Source organism: Cherax quadricarinatus, unplaced genomic scaffold (assembly GCF_038502225.1).
Source record: "Cherax quadricarinatus isolate ZL_2023a unplaced genomic scaffold, ASM3850222v1 Contig2347, whole genome shotgun sequence".
Taxonomy (NCBI): Eukaryota; Metazoa; Arthropoda; class Malacostraca; order Decapoda; family Parastacidae; genus Cherax; species Cherax quadricarinatus.
The window spans coordinates 5,576-14,179 of record NW_027197373.1 but is presented as its reverse complement, the minus strand read 5'-3'; the positions used below and the strand labels follow the sequence as shown (position 1 = coordinate 14,179).

Here is an 8,604-nt window from a genome sequence, read left to right as displayed (position 1 = left end):
GCGACTATTTATCATACGGTGTATTTTTGCGATTGTATTGAACTTATAAGGGTTTGGATGGGTAAGGTTTTAAGGTTAGTGGGGGGAGGGGGTTTGCAGGTTTTGAGGGTTTTAAGTTTAGATATAACTGGGGTGAATAAAAGGGTTGAGAATGCGATTGGGTATATGATTACGGATTATATATACATGATGTGGGCTATGAGGGAGGCGGACGTGCGTGCAAGAATTAATGCATTGGCAGCAACTTTTTATAGGACACAGTGTAGAAATAAAGGGGTGTATGGAGGGAGATGGGAGAGAGATTTTAGTGAGGGTTATCGAAATTTCACATTAAGGGATTTATGGGATTTGCAAAATGGGTAAAGGGATACGACGGGCTATTTTCCTAGACTTGGGTGTGAGCATGGAGAGCTGTTTATATGGATGTATAAATGAGTTTTGATATCTAGAGGCAGTAGGGTTATTACCCCGAGGTTTTCAAGAACTACACAATTATCATTGAGGAAGGTGTAGCACTACGATTGCATATTTTTATCATGTATAAATCATTTCAAGGACTTTATGATGAAAATTTTCTATGAGACTCAAATATGTGCATAGGAGTCTTTACTGTTTTTGATTCAATTGTAAGTGGTAAAAAGTGTTTCCTAGCGTATAGCAATTGGTTTTTATTTTGTTATATTTTATGCTGTGTTACAGTGTGCTTTTCAGTAATATTATATTACATGTAACTAGTTTGCATTATTTTTCTTTGTTTTGCTGAGATGTAAAATATCACATCGTAGTTTTGTTTTGTTATATTGGATGTTTTTATTGTGACTTTTAGTATTATCCCGTTTCCTTCTTTGAATAGTAAATACCTATGTATGTTAAGATCTCGTGATAATCGCCAATATTAATGTTTTGAGTATCGTGGTGCTCTGTTAAGCACCTGAGATCTTAGAATTAGTCTTGCATACGTGTGTTGACAGGCAGAAACCTCACCTAGTATGTGCCTGATGTAGTCTCATGTAGTGTAATGTGTGTGCTTGTGTGTGTCATTGTGCGTGTTTGTTTGTTTTTATCTCTGTTTTATTGTACAATCTTCATAATTTCCAGTGTTTGATGTTTGGTAATATGTAACCTTGTTAGAGATGTTCTTTAACAAATAAAGCAATACCACTGTAATGTATAGTGTTGTGTGAGTGTATTATCACTGTAATATACGGTGTGTTGTGTGTGAGTGTAATAATACCAATGTAACATAACGGTGTGGTGTGTGTGAGTGTGTATTACCACTGTACTGTATGGTGTCGTTATTAGGTCTCGGGTTAAGTGCGATTCTAGTGCAGTAATCTTTTGTCGTGTATCTTTTTAATATATTTCTGTCATTTGTATCGCACTGTTTTAAATAAAATATATATATAAAAAAATTGTCAGTTAATTTGATTAGGTTCCATACTGTTTCTTTATTTTTATGTTAAACTGTATTGGTTTTAAATAAAATATAAAAAAAAAAAAATGAGTATTGTAAAGGAGTTTGAAGATTATGTGGATTAATAATATATAAATAACAAAGTGGAAAAAATAATGCAGTAGGTTTGGGTTTTCCTTGGTTATAATAATAATGATGTAATCTTACTTAACATAGTTACATTGGATGTAATGTATATGGGATGAGGGACAGGTGTGACAACACAACGTTAATCGTCTGTGTTCATTTAGACAATGAGATTTATAATTTTGAGTAAGAACTGATACTGTGTTCTTTTATTTATTTAATGTATTGTGTTGTTTTAAATAAAAATATAAAAAAAAGATATTATTTCTACACGGAAAGTGCGTTAAGGAAATTTTTCTTCGCCACTGTACTTTGTTGGCTTCGTGTATCATTCCATATCTTGCGAACACACTACGTAATTCAGCCTCATCCACCTCAGAAGGAACATTCGAATCTTGACCCAAAGTGTACCTCCTGGATACATCCACCAGGTGCACTCTGACCTCAACCGCTCCATACACCCGGGTGGAGAGCAGCTTGACGAACAAGCGAGTGACCCCTTTCAAGGCAACACCGTATAGTTCCACATGAACCATCCTGTAAGTGTTCCTTATAATGGAAGACAAAAAAATATTGGCCACATCTGGCGTTACAACTCCTTTCGTCAGCTCAATACTAACAATGTTAACACGCTTCCATAGTCCTGTAGGCATCATACTACACAGACAAACCACACAAGTAAAGGCTGGCGGAACAACTGACCAGACGTCCACTCAGGGGACTGAGACGTGTTGGAGCGATGTTCCGTTGAGCTTCGAAATGGTTCACATGATGCTTCTTGGAGAGAGCAGACAGCAAGCCAATCAGTTGCTTACCAGACTTACCCACAGTAAATTAAGGAGGTAGGGGTGAGTACTCTGTGGATATGTATACCTACTGACACGTATATCTCAGTTTAGATACATTGTGATGTATATGTTTCTAAGTGTTTATTTATCTACTATACTTTATTATCTTTTCTAGTGATTACAGTATCTTCGACTGGTAGTATATGTAACGGTGCATGTACCACAAGAGGCTGTGTGTAGCTTCAAAACTTAGTTATAAAAGGGAACCTGTAACTTTGTACTGCTGGTCATGGATACTTTAATTCTTGTAATACGGATCTCTATCCCGATTAATGTTATGGTGATAGAGAGGCGGCACTCTTAACTGGGATTTAAGCGGTGCCTAGGATTGCAAAATACTTTTTCCTCAGTTTTTGGCAACCCCGTGGTCTGGCTGGCAAAACTCTAGCTTCACACGCAGAGGGCCCGGGTTGGATTCCCAGCAGGGTAGGAACACTTCGAACGCGTTTCATTACACTTGTTATTCTGTGCACCTAGCAGCAAATGGGTACCTGGGTGTTAGACTGGTGTGGGTCACATCCTGGGTGGATAAGACTGAAGACCCCATGGAAATGAGTCCTCGATGACGTACTGACTTTCTTGGGCGACTAACCCTCGGAGGTTAAAAATCCGGATTATATCTTATCATATCCTTTAATGACATTGGTTAACTTTTGACACTACTGCATTGACCCCCGGAACTCTCTCCAGGTAAACTAAGCAGATCTCAACACTGTCCCTCTGAAGTACTGAAATCATTGAAAGCATTCCTTCAATGGTGTAAGTGATCTGTAGCCTTAATGACCCTCTTACAGTAAGTACACAGATCAACCTCGCACGAGACTTAGGATGTTTCGGCCTGTCTTGGATCATTTAATCAGTGTAACTTTGTAAATGGTCCATGAAGGACCGAAACGTCGTCTGTGAGGATTGAGTAGTGTTAGTCCCAGTATTATGCTTTTTACTCTTCACAGTACCCCAAAAAAAAAGACCAAAGATGTGTGATATATATGTGTATATATATATATAATATGCATTTAGTTTATGAAAAATTTCTAACGTATAGGCCTGGCTGGTATCAATGACATGCAATATAGAAAGCTCCCCCCCCCCCCCTTGCTTTTCCAGAAAGTTTCTGGTAAATTGTCCCCAGGATGCGACCCACACCAGTCGACTAACACCCAGATACCTATTTTACTGATGGGTGAACAGAAACGGCAGATACCTTTAAGGAAACTATCTACTGCTTTCCACCCGTACCAGGGATTGAACCACGGACCTCAGAGCTGAGTGCGCTAGTGAAGGATTAAGTGAATGGTAGTATGGAGTTGGTTCAGACAGTGCACGTCTTAAACCAAACACCCTTTAAAGTGTTTTTACAAGGGTTTACTTGTAAACTATAAAGGTTTGGTTTTCCTGAGATCGAATAATCATCAGATAGAAGTGGAACTAAGTTTAATTTTTAGTATAATCTTTTTTTTTTTTTTTTCTAAACTCGTATTAGTGAACAGATTAAACCTCTTGTATAAGTTACTTTGCTCCTAACTTTTATTAAATGATTCTTCTACGGGAAATGGATTTATCCTCGCCTTCAATGCAATCTTGGTTGCCAAAAAATGTCCATGTACTACATAGATTTCCTCCCCACCCACCTCTCCCCCACACTGCTCAAAACTCTTCACACATATAACTTTTAAATTTGACACTTGATGCTATAACAAACTTGCTCTAAAATAACTACAAATGTAGACTACTCCCCTCTTGCTAGAAATCCCTTAAATCACTTGTTAAAGCAACTATTCAAGAAAAGACTTCTCGCCTTGCTGGTAGTAATAAGTTATGACAAGTTATATACACTGATGGATCTGTCTTCTGGCAGGGCTGCATCTGCTCTTGTTGCCACCTCCCTAGTTAAGAACCATAATAAATTTGAGTTACGTATAAGAATTAACAACTGGGCGTCTACACTGCAAACTGACTTGTTAGAAATCCTAATGGCACTAAAGCTAATCTATGGCACTAGACCTGGGAACCTGGAGTTCCGGGTGTCAACGCCCCCTCGGCCCGGTCTGTGACCAGGCCACCTGGTGAATCAGAACCTGATCAACTAGGTTGTTACTGCTGGCTCCACGCTAGACTCTGGAATCAATAATGATTGTCATCATTGAAGGCTCTAGACTCTAAAGACTACAACATGCTCATTGGAGAAGCCAGGTATAGATACTCCAAAATCCGGGACAAAGGAATTAATGTAAAATTACTAAGAATCCCATCACACATTGTATTACTCCATGATAAAGTTACAATGTTATCCAAGAAGAATGTAGAATATAACTTTGTCTAGCATTAGGAATAATATTGGAAGAAAATAATTAAAATGATTGTTATAGGAATGCAGTTAGGAGCCTAAGTAGATCTATATCCCGCTATAACATGAATATAGAAAATGCTCATGGAACAACTTGCAATGTGAACAGACTGATGGATGTTGAAGTGGCCAGGCTTAGGCTTGGTTACAAAAACTTCTGGAATTTTGGGAGACAGATCAAACTAAATGTAAATTGTTATCTGGCAAATGTTCAGTCTTTAACACTGTGCTTAGTTGTCCACTTATTGAGGAATACACAGTATGATCTGTGACGTGTCAAGATATTCTTAATGAAAATAAGATACCGGATATAAAGAATTTCCTATATTTGCTTGTAACGTAAAGTGAACTGTAGATAAAACACCCATATGTACACCTGTTAACCCTTCCGGGGCCTAGTTCCTAGGCCTTGTGTATCCATATGCTCTTGCGCTTCCGTCCACAGGATGGATATGGGGTGTACAATAAACTAACCACTTCGATGGCTAGTTTATTGTGCATTAGCAATACCATGATGCTGGCGACTCGTCCACCGCTACCCCATCCACTTCAGTGGATAAACTATAACTTACCATTTCTTGGACGCTTTATAAACCATAGTTTAGCGCTTCCACATTCATACTGATAAATTTACTGTCTGGCTTCTTATTTCTTATTTTACGCCAAAACAATAAGTGGGCAAAACTTTCCCAATACCACTTCTTTTAACCTTTCTCTAACATACCGCAGTATAACTGATTAATCTTTCAAAGTCTATTTAATTTTAATGAATTGACCAAGTTATAGCCCTTAATATTTTCACCTGAGATGTAGGTTTATTTTTCTAGTTATTTCACTTTATCCCACTTGTTTCATTCTATCAAGTTTCTCTAAAGATTACAATGCGGGGTTTACATTTTTTAGGATGTGTGGTTTACATAGTATAAAATACTAATTAGAGGATCGACACCATGCCTAACCCTTCTAGGGTAGGGTAGGTGCCTGAGCCCGAGCCTTTAGCTCATAAGACTGTCATTCCCATTAGCCCACTTGGGGCGGGGATTGCAGACCAGAGAGGCCTAGCTTGTGGCTAGGCCTGGGGACAGTTGGTCCCAAAGATGAGGAGGTACTTGTGCCTCCTCCCATGGGAGACTTAGGTCTCAGACACTCCCTAAAGAGGGAGCCAAGGCCGGGCCACCACTTGGACAAGGCCCGGGCCGGGAGAATACCGGCTAATATTTAATAATAAATAATAACTAATTAGAGGGCCACTATCACCTCTAGCATAAGGCATTTTGGCCAGACTAGTATTAATTCAATACTCTATATTGGTACAAATTATGGAGCATATTAAGTCTACGTAACTGCATTACAGTTCGTAAATTCAGCAATGTGAATGGTTTCATCTTGTTACTATACATAGTTTCTACTGAAGCTCCTATATTGGTCTTGACTCTCCCTGAGACTGAAGTCTCGTCTATGACCCTTCAGTCCCTTCCTCTCCCGGTCACGCTATTGAAATCAAATTAACCTAGACTATTCCGTGTAGCAAGACGGGAAGATGGAGAGCAGTACTAGCAACAACGACCGGTGGATCCGGCCAGCCATGCCCCTTGAAGAATGGTTTGAGATGGGCCACACGCATGGAACCTTCTTAGCTTGCTATGTTTTAACACTTGGTTCTCCTCTGCCCCTCGACCACAACCACGTCAAGCAAGCACTACTTCACTTGTACAGGTAAGATTCACGTGGAAAAAATTCTTCAGTCACTGATTAATGAATATTGTAGTAAAAGGCAAGTAAGCTATAGCCTAATTTAAATAGGCATTAGTTTACTAATACATTTTAAACTATGTATGACTTTGCTTTTCCCCTACGAAAACTGTTTTTTATTCTAAATCAAACATAACCTCTCATTCCCCCAGGTGTTACGTCCCTTGCAAATTTATAGCATCAGTACTACAGTACTTTGAAGTTTCAGCGGTAACCGTATAAGACTTGTGGTGGGGTCTAGGTCTGGTCCCAGTCTTCGTGGCTATGGCTGTACCTTCATATTTCTCTAGTCTTTAGTAGTGTTTTTTTTTTTTTCCCTGCTAAAAGCCAAATAACTTATTCTGCCGTAAACTTTTAAGTGCTGTGACAGATAAACTAAACTTAGGTTGTAAGCAAGTAGAGCTTTCTTTACTTTCTAAACTAAAACTTTCACTTAATCCAGAGTCGACAAACTTCTGGAGCTTCTCATAAAGCTACGTTGGCCCAGTGGGAATTGGCTTGCCACCTATTTTAAATTTATCTCCTCGATTCTTCCATTTTTATAGCACTTCTCTTGTAAAATTTGTTACATTACCTCACTTTACTCATTAATGGAAGGTAATAAGTTTATAAATTAGCTTTAATCTCCGGGTGACAGTTATATTTACTTTTGTCTTCGCCATTGATTACTCCACAGTAACTAAATGTAAGTTTATAGCCGAATACTACCTTTTACATATTTAGGTTCCATTACCCTGGGTAATGGAGTTTTTCTGACACCCGGGAAATTACATTACATATTACATGGCTTCTTACGAAAATGGTTTTTACGCATAAATTTTTTTCATTGTGTGCTAATTTATAGAAAGTTATCTGTAAAAGCTACTCGCAAATGTATTTGTAAAGCCCCAACGTTTACATTAGTTAGTGTCTACTTCATCCTTTTCTGTCATGAACACCATTGGCTCAACTTCCCGCTGCCTCGAAAGCGTAATAAGATTGCAAACAAAGCACAGTACAGGGAGGGATTTAACTCTCCATGACTTCAATCCCCTACCGTATCATGGCTTCGTGTCAATAACCTGTGATCACCCTTTTTCAACGATCTGTTAATGTTAACTTTCTCTAGGAAAGTGCCCAGCCTTCGCTTGAGTTTGGACACCCGTGACGGAGTCCTCTGGTTCAAGGAGTCGGCTCGTGAGAAAATAGATTTTGAGGTAGGTTTTTTAAACTAGTCCATACTAATCTTTCAGTTTATTTTAAATCTATTTGGTTATCTACAAAGTTTTAGCATTAAGCCCACAGGGATAATAGTGCCTCATCCAGGACAGTAAGGGCATAAAATTAATCATTTTAAAGCATAATGGTAAAGCTAAAAACTATACTGAAAGAGTGAGGACAGGTGGTCAGTTCTTCACTTTTATGTAACATTGTTTAAACCTCGAGCACGGCCACCCCATCTACTCCTCGGCTACCTCTTCTATATTGAGAAAAATCTTTAGAAGCAAACTTTGCAAGAGTACACTCCGTAATTATAAGTTTAGCCTGTCAATTCTATAACTTGTCTTGGATCATCCACTTTGGTAATCTCTGCCTGCAGTTAATGATTTAGGGTTATGTATACCCCTGACAACACTGTTTCTGAGGTCTTTTCTTGGCGAAGGCAAGGGGTGCCCTTTGTTCGTCGTGTAAAACTTTTTGAATTTTAGCATTTGGATGAACAGTCTAGGGTAGACTGTATCCTTGGGTAATTAGTACCTCCTAGTCGGTAATAAATGGCCTCCCTCCCCCCCCCCCCTGTGTAGTTCAGGTGATTTATCTTTTATTTCCTGCAGCATGATTCAGTTCATCCTTAAAGAATAGACTTCTAATAATTGCTCAAATAGCGAGGATGGTGTTGGTTTGGCAGTACCTTACTCTTAGTTCTCAGTATTCACCGAGAAGCTCCATACAATTTGACGTTGCCTTTGATCTTGGTTCACTGTACTAATTGACATGTCTTTCACAAGATCGACTTACTTGATGCTACACAAAAATGTGAAGTTTTGATTGCATCTCAAGAAATTAACATCTGATGTATTCATTCATCTCAACCTGCGGGCTGAGAGGACTTTCTGAGCCTGCTCCTGCTTACACCT

At 38.8% G+C, this 8,604-nt stretch overlaps 1 long non-coding RNA gene across 1 annotated transcript; it reads left to right on the top strand.

The window, feature by feature from the left end:
• Positions 1-2,064: 2,064 nt before the first annotated feature.
• LOC128695346 (uncharacterized) lies at positions 2,065-7,727 on the top strand. The gene is made up of 4 exons (XR_011391427.1): positions 2,065-2,079; positions 2,182-2,388; positions 6,264-6,451; positions 7,596-7,727. It is a non-coding gene; the product is annotated as an uncharacterized lncRNA (long non-coding RNA).
• Positions 7,728-8,604: the final 877 nt, after the last annotated feature.